Consider the following 15,691-nt stretch of genomic DNA (forward strand, 5'->3'; position numbering starts at 1 on the left):
TCAACATCAATTGCACGTGTACAAGGTTTTAATAAGGAGCGAGTGCAATCTTTCTTTAGTTTACTTTCAAAGTTATACATGGAAGAAAAGTTAACTCCAGACAGACTTTATAATATGGATGAAACTAGTTTATCAACAGTACAAGATGGTCAGATAAAAATTATTAGTGCAAGGGGTGAAAAACGAGTTGGAATTATGACTAGTAGTGAACGAGGAAATTCAGTAACAGCTGTAGTTTGTGTATCTGCAGCAGGATTTTATGTTCCAAGAATGTTAATATCTAAACGCAAAAGAATGAAGCCAGAAATAACAAATGGTGCACCTTCAGGAACTGTATTTAGTACTCAAGAGAAAGGATGGATGTCAAATGAAGGTTTTTTAGATTGGCTCAATCATTTCATTAAAGTTGTTAAACCTTTAAAACAATCAAAAGTTTTGTTGATACTTGATGGTCATGTTACACATTCAAAAAATTTGGCAGCGATATATCTAGCACGAAATGCTGGAGTGCGTATGGTATCACTACCTCCCCATACTACACACAAACTGCAACTATTAGACGTTGCGTTCTTTGGACCACTTGGTACATACTATGATGAAGCTATGCGAAAATGGATGCGGTCACATATATCAAAACCAGTAACAACTTGGCAAGTTGCAGAATTATTTGGTAACGAATATAGTCAGGCAGCATCATTGAGAATTGCTATGAAAGGATTTCAGGCTAGTGGGTTGTGGCCTTTGGACATAAATGTATTCACTGATTCTGATTTTACAGCCTCTTCATTTACTGATGTTGGTCCTTCAAACAATCTTCAGTCATCTGAAAGCATAGATGGGATGACAAAACTATCTACAGATAAATCAAGTGAAAAAAAATTAAAATGACATGTTTCAGTTTCAACTTTGTCTCTTTTGCCAGTGGTATCACTTGAAGTAAAAAACAAAAAAAGAAGATCACGAACAACTCAGGCGGCTGATCTTACAAGCTCCCCATATAGACGTGCTCTAGAAATTACACCAAGAAATCAAAAGCACACACTAAATCAAATAGCTTCCAAACAAATTAAAAAATCTACAAAAAAAAAGCTCACACTAAATCCAATAACTGCCAAACTATTGCAAAAACCACAGGAAAGCAAAGTAGAACTTGACTCAATCACCATGGACCAAATGAAATTGAGCATATCAAATAAAATCACCATCGCCACCACAGCACACCACATATCACTACTACCATCCCAAGTGCAGAAGCTGCAAGAAAAAAAGACTTATGAATTGCGAAAAAAGGATTAAATATTTGTTGTAATTTTTATTTGTTATTATATCTTTTAAATATCTTTTATTAAAAAGCTAATCAATTAATTTTTCCTTTGAGCCATAAGTTTTATAGCTGTAACTTATTCAAATATTAGAACTGTTCTAATTAAAGAATATATGTGTTCCATTCAAGGAGACCAGTTGCCTTTATTGGAACAAAATGGTGCCTTGAAAAATCAAAGTTTATATCCAATAAGGGTGCGATCAATAGAGTCGAATCATTAATAAAAGCATAGTAGGGTTGGATATCTATATTATTTAATTCATAAATGTTTTCATATTTAAGCCATCTTTGGTTAAAAAATATTTTTTCCTAAAGTGTTCCAATTAAGGCAACTCTCCCCTATATATATATATATATATATATATATATATATATATATATAATATATATATATATATATATATATATATATATATATATATATATATATATATATGTATGTATATATATATATATATATATATATACATAGAGAGAGAGAGAGAGAGTGAGAGAGAGTGTGAGAGAGAGAGAGAGAGAGAGAGATTTATGTCTAATATTCCAAGATCTCGCTCTTGGTTGGTAGACATTAAGTATGTTCGGCTATTGTCTTGATTTTGTATGCTAAATTTGTGGTCATAAATTATTTATTTGGACGATTTTCTTATCGTCAATACTTTGCATTTGCTTGCATTAAATTCCATTTTCCAATTATCTGCCCATTTAGCAACAGCATCAAGATCTCTCTGCAGCTGTTTAATGTCAAATTGATCTTTTATTATACTTATTAGTTTGCTGTCAGCAAAGAGCTTGAGTGAACATTTGACAACATCTGGCATGTCATTTATGTACTTTAAAAACAGTAGAGGATTTAGAACAGATCCTTGTGGCACACCACTCTGAACTTTTATCCACTCAGAGTAGTTTTTGTCAATAAGAACTCTTTGTTTTCTGTCGATAAGAAATTTTTTAGCCATCTCAGTAGTTTACCTTTGAAACCAAAGGCCTCTAGTTTGACAACTAACGCTTCATGGCAGACTTTATCAAAGGCTTTATTAAAATCCAGATAAATTATGATTGCTCAAAGGCCACAGTTCAGTGCTTCTGAGTAATGTCTATTGTCTCTAATAAATTTGTAACACATGATTTTTGTCTTTCGAAGCCATGTTGATGCTTAGTGATTAACTTGTGCTGAACCAGGTGACTCTTTATATGTTTTTTCAACAATCTTTCCAAAATTTTACATTTTATGGCTGTTAAAGATATTGTTCTATATTCTGATGGGTTGTTTTGTTTACCTTTTTCTTTATATATTGGTATCACATTCGCTTCTTTCCAATTATTAGGTATTATACCTGCTTCAAATGATGAAAGTATCAGAAGAGAAATAGGTCAAGCTAAACTAGTGGCACACTCGTTGAGAACATAAGGACTTATATCATCAGGGCCAGTTGCTTTGTATTTCTTCAAAGCACTCAACTCGCCAAAAACTGCAGTTTCATTAAGATCAATTTGATCAATCTTGCATACCAGATCAGTTCTGTTTGGAAATGTAAACTTGTTTTTGTGGTCAATTTCAGAAAAAACAGACTGAAACTGTTTGTTAAGACATTCTGCTTTTTCAAGCAATTTTGATAGCTCCATGCCGTCTTTTGTCAAAGAGGGAACAGTAAACTTAACTTTTTTTTGACTGAAAATATAGCTGTATACGACTTTTGGATTAGATATATATATATATATATATATATATATATATATATATATATATATATATATATATATATATATATATATATATATATATATATACGCAATTTGGTACATTTATAGTTATGATAACATAACTATGATGAAAATATAGATCTTCTTTTACCTGAAATGAACCAGCACCATAAAACCAAAATACAACTACAATTGACAGTCATTTTACTGGTAAGCTGTATTTTATCGTCTAAATATAACGATTTATTAGTCCTAGCAGAAAGCAACCCGTAATACGGGTTATGGTCGGTCTGTTACTTAACTTATAGTGGCTGTTTTCCACAATATAAAGTTGCGAAACCCTAATACTACCTTTTTAGAAAGACGTCTTTAAATTTAAAGAATTAAACTATATGTAAAATTAAAATAATAAGGACGCGGAGGTAAAATAATCTACCAATTATTTAACATTATTTGAGCAATTTACAACTGAAATAGGTCATATCAGTGTAAGGCAGAACCATTATCCTTGACATTACTAAGTTCAACACAATACGTTTTTTGTTATTGTCACAAAATAATATTACTTCATCATGCTTTAAATTGACGAAAAAGTAAAGCTAAATTCTTGTTATTTATCCTTAAATTATCCTTAAGTTTTTATTTTTTTGGTATCCCCTTGATTCATGTTTTTTAAAAAAGAAAATTGTCTTTAAAACGTTAAATGCGCACAACTAAATAAATTTATTATAAATAACTAAGCATTTGAGTACAAATAGGTTTTAAACAAAAAAAAGTTAAATTACAATAAAAAATATCCATAACAAATTTAAAAAGAAATTTAAACTTTGATCTTTTATATTGCATTAATGTGTCCTATGACAAACGTAAAATAAAAATTGTAACAGATAAGTTAACATGAAAAAAAACAAAAAAAACTGGAAAACAATTTACCTGCTTTTCGTTAGCCTGTTGTCATACTTAAACTGCTGTCATAATGCAGCTTATCGGTGTTGTTTTATGACGTAATTTCATGTTGGCTTTTAGTAAAATTTAGTTTAATTTAAAAGACATTACAATGATATCTTAATTAAAAGGCAAATTAACAAATGCTTCAAGGAACCAAACTATAAACATTAAAGACAAAAAATCAAAATGAGATATAAATAAATTGCATTTAAATATCTAGACATATTGTCTTGGCTTATAGTAAATTTTAACATCAGGGAGTTCAATAATTTAAACTACCAATCAATTATTTTTAACAATAAAATGCAGCATCTTATTATGATGATTGGGTAATGAATCAGTTTAGCTATATTTAAGTTTAATTGGTGAAAAACAAATAAATATTTAGTTTAAAAAGACAAAAACAAACCAAATATAAAACATATATTATTAAAAAAATTATTAAAAAAAAATTACAATATTAAAAAAAAAAAATCACTGAAGAAAAAGCAGCAACAATAAAGTTATCAATATCTTCACTAATAGAAGACATTTACAATTTTTTGGTTGCTGTTTTTTCTTCGGTAACTCCCAACACCCCAGTATGGATGAGCGCTCCATTCAATGGATGATTCATCCATTCCGCCATTACACCACTTATCAAAGGACCTCTCCTAGAGAGATCCTGGGTGTTGGGAGCAATAATTTCTGTACAGCTTAAATGCTAACGAATCTAAAGCCACAAAATATCTTAAATGTTAACGACTCTATTATTACAAATAGAAGGATATAACAAAAATTAAAAATATTTGCGATTTTTTGTAATCAAAATGAAAAGCATAACTTTACAATTTTCACAGGATGAAGAGGATGCTAAAAATATTTAAAAAAAATGACAGTAAATTAAAAAGGGTTAAATTTGTGAAAAAATTAATTTTAATAAATTTAATATGAGTAAAATGTACGTATTTTTCTATAAAAGTATATAAAAGTGAAAACACAGCCCTAGCAGTTATGCTTCTATCAGACACTAAAGACAAAAAATATACCTCAGAACAATTGATAAAATCATATTTACATATAAATAAATATGTAATTATAATTTTTCTTACCTATTCCCCTTATTTCCTCGTTAAAGTTGTCAAAAGTAAGAAAAAAGACTGACAAAAAGTAAACTAAAATTAACTATAAACTAAACCAAAGTTATAAACTAAAATAAACTTTAAATCTTAATATCTGTTCCTCAGAAGACAAAGGTCAGTTGTTCAGTTTTTTTGTGAAAATAAGTTATGTATAAGACCTTTTTAGTTTTATCAGTATCTACAGAGGTATAAAGACTGTTGTCCTACGACAACTTGAAACAAAGTTAGGTCAATATAAAGGGTCTGGTGTTCCCACAATATTCATAGGAAAAACGTCTGTTGTCCAGAAATGACTTTTCACTTTTTTTATTTAACTTTTTATTTTTTATTTTTGTCAAAATTATATTTCATGTGTCTCAAGACAAGTTGAGTAAAACGCGAAAAAAATAACATAAATTTAATCATTAAGAAGAAGCTAATAAAGACTAATTGTTTTATTATTTTCTTTCTCCTTGTCAATTTCTAAAATGTGACAACTGACCTTGGACTTTTGAGGTACAGATATAAATGCTTCATTTATTTAATTATACTAATTATATAATTTATACTTAGTTTTTTTCCAACTCTCCTAAAAAAATAAATAAAATAAAGCTTAAGTACTTAAAAATTTAAAATTCTAGTTACAGTGCAAATAAACAAGTTCCTAATAATAAATATCAAATAGTAAAAACACTGACTTATTTCACTCTTCAATTCTGTGTCTAAACAATAAAAGCACTTAAATGTATAGGCGTTAACATGTGTACTTAACTTTTTAAATATAAATTCACTTAACTAATGTGACTAATACCTATATTAGCTCTTACTTGATCAACTGAAGAAAATAAATCTTAATTAAACTTACTTGATATAAATTGCTTTTCTAGCATGATGTTGTCTTGTTTTTTAGTAAATAAACAAAAGTAGTAAGTTCCAATAATGAAACTACCAATTAATCATTTTTAAAAATAGACACCAAGTGAAGGTAAGCCAAGCAGTCTATCAACACAAAACATCACAACAATAACACATAATAATAGAATATTTACACCCTTGATCCTAAAATCCAGCGAAAATAACAAACCAAATTAAAATATTAAAGACAAAATAAGAAAACCAATTAAGAGTTAACTATATTTATCTTTTTAGTAAACATATAAATGCATAAAAGTATATTTGTTTTTATATTCAATTTAGTTAATCAACTACTTCAAATTTAGGACATTAAAACACCATAGATTTAAAGATCAAAGTTGCATACTCTCTCATACACATTACACTAAATGCTGCCAAGTCACACCTCTGCTATAAGCACACCGCTTGGCTGGCAAGGTTATCAATCTTGCTCAACATAATGCTAAGTGATACCTCTTTGAAAACATGAAAACAACATAATTTAAACATACATAAACAGCTATTAACAAATAAAGTTTTATATAACACACATAAACACATTTTATAACAACATTGAATGACAGATATATTTATCAAAAACTATGAAAAAAATATTAAAATAAAAATAAAGTTATACATACAAAATGTACTCACAACCAAAATACAGTAAATTTTCAAAACGATAATCTAACGACTATAGATTAAGAACTTTAGAAAACATAACATTACTTGTGTAACACTTTTCACCTACCATACCTTGAATGAGATGTTTATCAATTTCGAAAAACAAACTATTAAATGCTCTAGTTCTTAAACATGCAACATATAATTGACTACGAGAAAAACACGGTTTTTGAGATATACTCTATCAAATGTTTGACCTTGACTTTTATTTTATCGTCATTGAATAAGCCAATCTGAAAGGAAACTGACGACGTTACGGAACAAAAGGTAAATTATAATCTGATCGAGCCTACTGAATTCGAGGAACAAAAACCCATTTACCACCAGAAACACCTGTCAAAACCTCTGCATCAATAGAATTACTTTGAAGAGCAAAAACTTTCATTTGAGTACCATCCCAGCTTGGAGATCTAAATTTCTAAGTAGCATAATTACGCAACCAATTTTTAATTTTAAACGATGAGGTGGCATACCTGAAGAGGTTAAGCTGTTTAAAAACTCAACAGGAAAATTATTTCTTTCATTAAGGTCATCGGTTTGCATTTCTACCATTTTGTTCATTATTAGTTTCATCTCGCCTAAGCCTCTCTCTTCTCTTTCATTTCTGCGACGATTAACTTGCCTATCAACATTTCCATTTTCTAAACTAATATCTGCTTATAGCCTAATATCATCCATTTAAAATTCACTTTTAATTGACAATTGAAAATTTAATTGAAATAGTAACAATAAATCTTAAACGAATCCTGAAAATTGCGATCTTTCCTGTATAACTTTTTTTCTACTCTAAATCACACATACAAATAATTTTTATCTATAACAGACTGCCATTTAAAATAAATTATACAAAAATCTTCTGACTTTAATAAAAAATATATATCAGCTAGGAGATGTTTGAAAAAAAATTAGATTAGTAAATAATAATAAAAAAAAATTATTAAAATGCAGTTCTAATAATAAATATACTGCTTACAAAGAAAAATTTAAAAAAACGTTGTAAACCCTTTTTTGCAAACTTAAATATTATTTCTTTAAAAAAATTATAAGTAAACATTTTTAAAAAATTTACAAAACTTTACAATATTTTTTCTTCTATTACCACATAAATACATCACTTAATAAATCTAAAATAAAAAATGTACCATGTAACTTAAAAAATAAGAAAAACATTACATTCAAAAAATGAAAATCAATGTACGTTATAGAGAAAAGCTGTTGTGATATACCGGAGTAGTAGTTGTAAAATATTGTTATTTCATGTTAGCTTTTACAAAATAATTTATACTGGAACATCATGATTCCAAAATATTTATTGCAAAGTTATGTAGTAAACAGCGCTGAAGACAAAAAATCAAATTGAGATAAAACAAATTGTATATATGGCAAAATAATTTGTATTGGCTTTTAGTGAATGATAAAAAGCAGTGATTTTAAATAAAATTACCTATTTACAATTTTTAACAATAGACACCAACATAAAGATAAGTCAAATGTCTATCAACTCAAAAGATAACAAAAAAACATCACAGCAACAACAAACAACAAACGCACGCACCATAAGTTAATATAATATTTATATAACATTACTTAGGTAAAATAACTTTCATATATAACAGAACATAAGTAACAAAATGTTATTAAAATACATTATTTTTGAATTTTTAGAATAATTAAAAATAAATGCTTGAAAACAGCTAGACACTAAACAATGTTGTGTAACGCTGTGTTATAAGTACATAACATGGCTGGCAAAGTTGACAAAATTTGCTCAAGACGCTTACCAAGTCAAAGCACTTTGAAAACACGGAAACAGTATAATATAAACATATGTACCGAATATAAACACAATAAATGTGTTTAAATATGTATGTAAAGTTAAAAATATACCTTATATACATATTTAAACACACTTTTAAAACAATTATATATCAGTTATAAACACATACGCAAACAATAAAAAAACACTTTACATTATTTTAAAAACACATTCATAAAACAAATATAAAGCACTTATTACCACATTTAAAAAATAAAATAATAAAAATAAAACTGCTAAAAGAAAAACTAAAACAAACAAATTATAAACGGTTTAAAAAACTAAAATCTTTTCTACTTTAAACCCTTACTACTTTTTCTAATAAAAGTTTAAATCCTTTCTATTTTATCTAATAAAAATGTATATATAACTATTTTAAATACTCACTTAAATAAAAATATGATCTTAACGATAAGTATTTATCTTAATATGATTCCTTATGTAATATATCTAAACTAATAATCAAATTCAAAAAAAAAAAAAGTTTTAACTCGCCAAACAGATCTTTCTCCTGCCCGACCGCGTCCGTTTTGGGAACGCGCTCTTTCAAAGCCAAGTAACTAATGAAATGACGTTAAACATTAAACATTTCTGTAGAAATTGTATTAAAGATTCACTCATAAAATAAGTATACTGACGATAAATCAAAATAACTTTTTGCCATACATTTACAAAATCTTTTTGGCGATTAACTTTTTTTATTTCCAGTTTGCTTTCAAGACTGGTATCGAACTTCAAAAAACATCTTCAAATCTGATTTTTCAAAAACGAATTTACTTCAAGTTTGTTTCTTGCATTACACTTTAGTCAGACTTCAGATTTAAAATATAACTTGAAATTTTAAGTTAGCTTCTTGCATTCGGAAAATATTTTTGCTTTTTCAAAGTTGCGTTTCAAGCGTAACTTGAAAATGGCCAATTTTCAAGTATGGCTTGAGTTTAAGTTTGCTCTTTGCATTTGCTCAAGACAAATTTCAGATTTGAAGTATGACTTCAAATTTCTAGCTGTTTTTTTGCATTCCACCTTAACTTTTTATTAAAACTATTTTCTTTTTAGTATTGCGCAATTTTAAAAAGTATATTCTCTGCTTTGTTGTTTGTGTTTCTTTTGTTAAAATTTTCTTCAGAAATGTGTCGAATATATTAAAAAGGTCTAATGCCGCAACAACAAAAAAGGAATAGTGTTGCAAATAGTTAATTTCAGCGTATGCTTCCTTGTTTTGCTTATCTTTATAGCACGCGGCTTTCACAGAAAAACGAAGAATAATGAAAGAGAAGATTCCTACGAAACCCCACACCCTTTTACAATATAGCGGCACACCTTAGAAGCAGTAGGCTATAAGACAGTTGGTGCATGAACTAATGTCCCCAACAGCAGGCTAACATCATTTCAGTATAACATCAGACATGTTATCTAAACACAAATTTATAGTTATTATTGTTTTTTATTCTTGTTACTATTTATTAAACTTCTTTAGAACATTATTTCATTTTTATATTGTTAACATTGTTCATTAAAACTTTTGCGACATTATTCCTCATTCTGTTATTTGACGATCAATAATGCTACATTTTGCGATACTATTCCTTTTTTACATTTTTGACAAAAAAGTTTTCGACAATAAAAACTTGCGACAATAAAAGTTTTGCGACACTATTCCGCCACAACAACATCTTTCAAAATTTATCTGTATGTAAAAAAATATCGAATATGTTTTAAAATATGACTTTTTTTATTGCGGTTCCTGTTTTACTATTTTTCTATTTTTTTAATTTTAAATTTTTTTTAATGAAAAAAATTTATCTCTGGAAAGAATGAACTTCTATATAACGTATAGATTATGATTTTTTTACTTGTGATTCTTTATATTCTAAAAAAAATTTGCGTGTATTTATTAAATTATGTAATTATAGAAATTGTTATGTAATTATAATATGTAGAGGAGACTGGGGCTAAATGGGATACTTAAGACTAAATCACAAACAAAATTATAAACACAAATTCTTAAGTAAACATTTAATATAGAAACAAAAGTTTCCATTATAAGGTGCAAACTTTATTATCTAGAATAGAACTTAAAGTTGTAATATTTTTATATTAATAAAATCAAAACTTAACAATAAAATCCCATTTTGCCCAAAACCTGGAAAAAAGCGGAATAACGCATGGGGCAAAATAGAACAAAAACAAGTTTTCAAAATGAGCAACATTTAAAAACTCTAAAGTAATGGTCAAACAGAAAATGATGATAGATCCACTTGAGCACACAACTTGCAAACAAATTCTGGCTTTTTTACCTTTTCCTCTATGCCGGAACACAAGTAAGGTGTCTATTATCACAAGCTGTACAAGCAACCCAGCTTTCCTGTTTCTCCGACTATCTGTAACTATAGTACCGATGCCTTGTGTCATCCTCTTCATTTTCTATTTTTGTAATTTTTTTCTATTTTCGGTGGTACTTTTTTCTCCTTAGCCACACATAATGAGTCTTTATATGGGGAAGACGTTAATACTGCTGCCTTTTTTCTTTGCAAAGAAATTCTTTTTTTAAACTCCTGCTTTTGGAAAAGGAATGAAAAGCCTACGAGAAATAGTAAAAAGGCAAGATAAAACTAAATTAGACGTGTTGGGTAACGTAGAAGTTGAAATCTTGGTGAAGTTGAAATGCTTGAAGTTTTGGTGGTGTTGAGCTGCCGAGTTTTTTTTTTTTTTTTTACATCATTGCTTCCAACAAAGCTGCAAGCAACCACTTATTAAACTTGGAAGTTACTGGAAGAGAAAAGATGAAGATTGTCGAGCAAGATAACAGTTGACAGACAACTTAAAGGATTGCAAATTATATGAATCAGGAAAGCAAGATGAAGTAAGCGAATTCCAAAGAACTGATGTTCGAGGAAAAAAACTCGGCAAATAAGAGTTTTTGGAGCATTTAGGAATATTCACAGAAAAAGGATGAGACTTTATTGAATGACAAGTAACATGAGAATGAATTTTAGTAGATGGCACAAGAGACACTAGCTCCTTAGAGCAGTGCTCATTTAAGTACTTGTAGAAAAGAGAAAGGGAAGCAATATTACGATAATGTGATAATGGTTGGAGGTTGGCTGCAAGAGCAGGTCCACCTATTTTTACAATGCGTTTTTGCACTTTGTCTAAAAGAGAAAGAGCATCATTAGAAGATCCGCCTCAGATATGGCAACAGTATTCCAAACCAGGCTGGATTTGAGATTTATAGAGATAAAGAATAGAATCACAAGTAAGAAAGTGTCGAGCTCGATAAAGAGATGCAATCTTAGCAGATGCTAATTTTGCAACTGATTTGATATATGGTTTCCAAGATAGATTGGAAGTAAGAGTTATTCCTTGAAGATGAAGAGTAGATGACTCATCGAGTACATCACCGTTCATAAATATAGAGAAATCTAAATTATTGCGAGAATGATTTGCTCAAAAAAATTGAGTTTTATCTGTATTGAAGTTCACCAGCTACTGTGAGCCCTAAGCTGTAGCAGTAGTGAGATCCTATTCAAGCTCAAATGCTCCCTCTAAGCAATCAGAGAGTGTTGGTTTCTTATCTCGACAAGAGTAAATGGAGGCGTCATCAGCAAACAATGCCACCTTAGATGTGACAATATCAGAAAGATTGTTAATGTAAATTAAAAAGAGTATAGGGCCAAGAATAGAACCTTGAGGAACCCCTGAGGATACAGAATAAGAAGAAGAGTGCTGTCCGTTGAGGGCAACTTTATACTACAATTGGAAAGAAAAGATTCAATAACCTTAAAGGTGTTGCAAGATACACTATAAGAAGAAAGCTTATGAAGAAGACCAGCATGCCAATCTTTATCAAAAGCTTTTGAAATATCAAGAGCGATGGCCCTAACCTCTTTACCTTTATCTAATGCATGATAAAACCTATCAGTTATTACTGTTCGCAAATCAACTGTAAAACGAGAAGATCGAAATCCATATTGATGATTAGAAAGTAAGTTATTAGATTCAAGATAAGAAATTTAGTGTTTGTTAAATAAAGATTTAAAAACCTTGCTTATGATAGGCTGAAGACTAATAGGACGTTAGTTAGACGAATCAGATCGCTCTCCAGAATTTTTGAAGATAGGGATTACAGATGCCGCTTTCCAGGAGGCTGGAAAACAAGACTCTGATAAGCACTTGTTGAACAGTTTTAAGAGTATAGACGATAGGTCCGGAAAACACTTCTGAAAGACAATAACAGGTATGTTGTCCGGGCCACAAGCTGCATACGAATCTACACAGGAAATCACTTTAGATACAGAAGCTGGAGTGATACGAATGTCAAGCAATGGATCAACCATTTTGTTGGCATTATCAGGTAGAACGCAAGTAGTGGAATCAAGTGATGATATTAATGAAAAGTTTTTAGCAAACAATTCAGCTTTTTCTTTAGGTGAGGTAACAAAGTTTGAACCATAAAAGAGAGGTGGAATTAAAGATTTGCCCTTATTTTCAATACGAATAAAGATTCTTCAAAACTCACGAAAGCCTCATTTTTGAGATGAGATACGAGAATTAATGGCCTGAGAATAGCAGGCTTTGACGTAAAGTAATGCCAAAAAAGAGGTGTTTGGTAATGGTAAAGTTGAGGTGCTTGCTAAGGCTAAAGTTAAGATGATTCGTTATGACGAAGTTGACGTGCTTGGTAATGCAGAAATTGACGTGCTTGATAATGCAGAAATTAAAGCGTTAAATAATGCAGTGATGTTGAAGTCCTAGGTGTAGGTAATGCGAAAATGCTAAGCAGCAAAGTGGAAGTGCTGTAGAGAAAGTAATGTAGAGGTACGGGGTGCATAAGTGTAGGTTGAGGCAGCTATGCTTGGACTGTATGCATATGTAGCTCTCTTGCTTCAGCTGATAAAAAATTAGTATCTGTAAAAATAAATCTGTCCACTGGCCATACTCCATCACGTTTAAAGCCACTTATGATATTTCTCACGTTCACGTCATCCAAATACGCTGATCCGAATAGAGTTGTCTTCTGAAATTGTGTTACCACTCGCCAAGGAAGTTCACGAAGACATTTTCTCATGCAATGATCATAATGCACGCTAAATGGCCTCATAAAGGCTAATTTTAGGGACTGCAATCTATGGTTACAATGTAGAGGAAGCTACCGTATTATCACACAATTTTCCCTAGCCATGTCAATGAGTTCTAGGTTTTTTGTGAGTGACATATGACCATCCAAGATCAAAAGCACTTTATTGCTTTTTTTTCAATTCTAATGAGTAATAAACTTTCTGAACAGTAGCTTTAGGTTTTCTAAGTAAAATAAGGCAAGGATGCCGTTTCATAAAGCCTCTGTACCAAATGGGTAATAAGATATTTAATAATATAAAATAAAAAGTTCACATCATGAGGTAATCCACTGGTTTTTAGGGTGGTAGCCCTCTTAGCAAAAATATTCGCTGCAAAAAGAATTTTCTTTAAGAAGAAAATTGGTCTAAAATTAGTTAAGGAAATCACAGTGACCTAAGCAGAGCATTGCATGTCTGGTGTGAAAACTTATCATCACTGGTCACCTCTCTTACTACAATATTTGGGTTTTTAGAAGCAGAAAACCAAATTCAAAAAAAGAAACTTAATTTTGAAAAAAATGAGAATGGAAGCATCAGTTTTCAAAATAATACTTGCAGTGCTGATGTTTGGTGCACATGTCAAACCAGAACAATCCTATAATGAAAGGATTGCTCTATTAAACTAAATGTAGAATGGAAAATGATGCTTTTCCAAATTCATTTAAAGGTTTCCAAGGAAGGGAACTGAATTGGGGCATTAGAGACGGAAAAAATGCGTTTCTGGTCTGTTCAGTCCGTCTCAATTTCATGGATTGAACAAAAAGAATGAAACTCCAAATAAAAATGCTAACATTCCTCTAACTCTATTGTTTTCCTATTCCTTATCTGAACTTAAATGTCTTTATTATAATCCAATATCTTTATGAAAAGGTGGCCTTAGTCCCATGCTAAACTTGCATCATTGGATCACCCACGCAGTACTTTATTCTGAAAAACATTTTCACTTCTACATCTTTAACAAATGTAGACATGTCAACTGCGTCAACATATCAACTCCTAGAAATAGGATAAATCGTGGAGGTGGTATGGCCATATATGTTAGAAAAATTATACCTTAATTTGAATGCGAGTTCAGCAATAAACAAGTCAAATGATCATGTATTTATGTTTATATATATATATATATATATATATATATATATATATATATATATATATATATATATATATATATTTATATATATATATATACATATATATATTTATATATATATATACATTTATATATATATATATATATATATATATATATATATATATATAAAAGTATTTATATATATATATATATATAAATATATATATATTTATATATATATATATATATATATATATATATATATATATATATATATATATATATATATATATATATATATATATATATATATATATATATAAATTATGTTAGTGGGAAATTCCATCGTTACATACAGGAGGTAAGCAACCATTGCACGAAACGTTCTGTTTATATTTGATTATTCCAAATAAAAATAAGCCAAAAATTTAACCTACATAAACTGCCTAATTAAAGTATATTACGTAGTTTTAACTCTGCATAAAAATTTCAAAAGACTCCTACGACATCCAGTGACTCTCTATTCGAGACTCACTGGATGTCGAAGGAATATCCAGCCGCATCTGGTTATTGTAACTGGTGTGCACTTATATCGGGTTCTTGTAACAGGTGAACAGTTGATTGTTTCGATGAGCTTAGATTCGGTGTTTCCATGTTAACTTTAGTAGAGTTTTAAGTTTGAAACAGGTGTGATGTCTCGTCTGGTTCTTGTAACAAGTGTGCAGTAGATTCAACAATTGCTTAGAACAGTTTTCACAACATTTTTTGAGAACGTTTCTTTGTGAGAAACAAACATTCTAGTTACATTAGGGTGGCATATCGAATTGTGTAAAGACAATAGAGTAGACAAGCTTATTGCTGAAGAGTACATACAACTAAAAGTTTTAGATGCAATAGTTTTTTATCGGTATTCTTATCGGTATTTTTATTCTATTTTTTTTCTAATATATTATTCTTATATATATTCTGTTTCTTTTTGGTAAACAACGTCAAAGCTGTAACAAGAAAACTTAAGATGCCGTTGATATAATT

The 15,691-nt window shown here is 29.5% G+C and overlaps 1 protein-coding gene across 1 annotated transcript in view; it reads left to right on the top strand.

Annotated features, from left to right (window-relative positions):
* The window catches only part of LOC136086518 (properdin-like), a 92,249-nt gene that overhangs the window by 27,530 nt on the left and 49,028 nt on the right, over positions 1 to 15,691 (top strand). The gene's annotated exons all lie outside the window — the stretch shown is intronic.

The sequence above is a fragment of the Hydra vulgaris genome, chromosome 10 (assembly GCF_038396675.1).
Source record: "Hydra vulgaris chromosome 10, alternate assembly HydraT2T_AEP".
Taxonomy (NCBI): Eukaryota; Metazoa; Cnidaria; class Hydrozoa; order Anthoathecata; family Hydridae; genus Hydra; species Hydra vulgaris.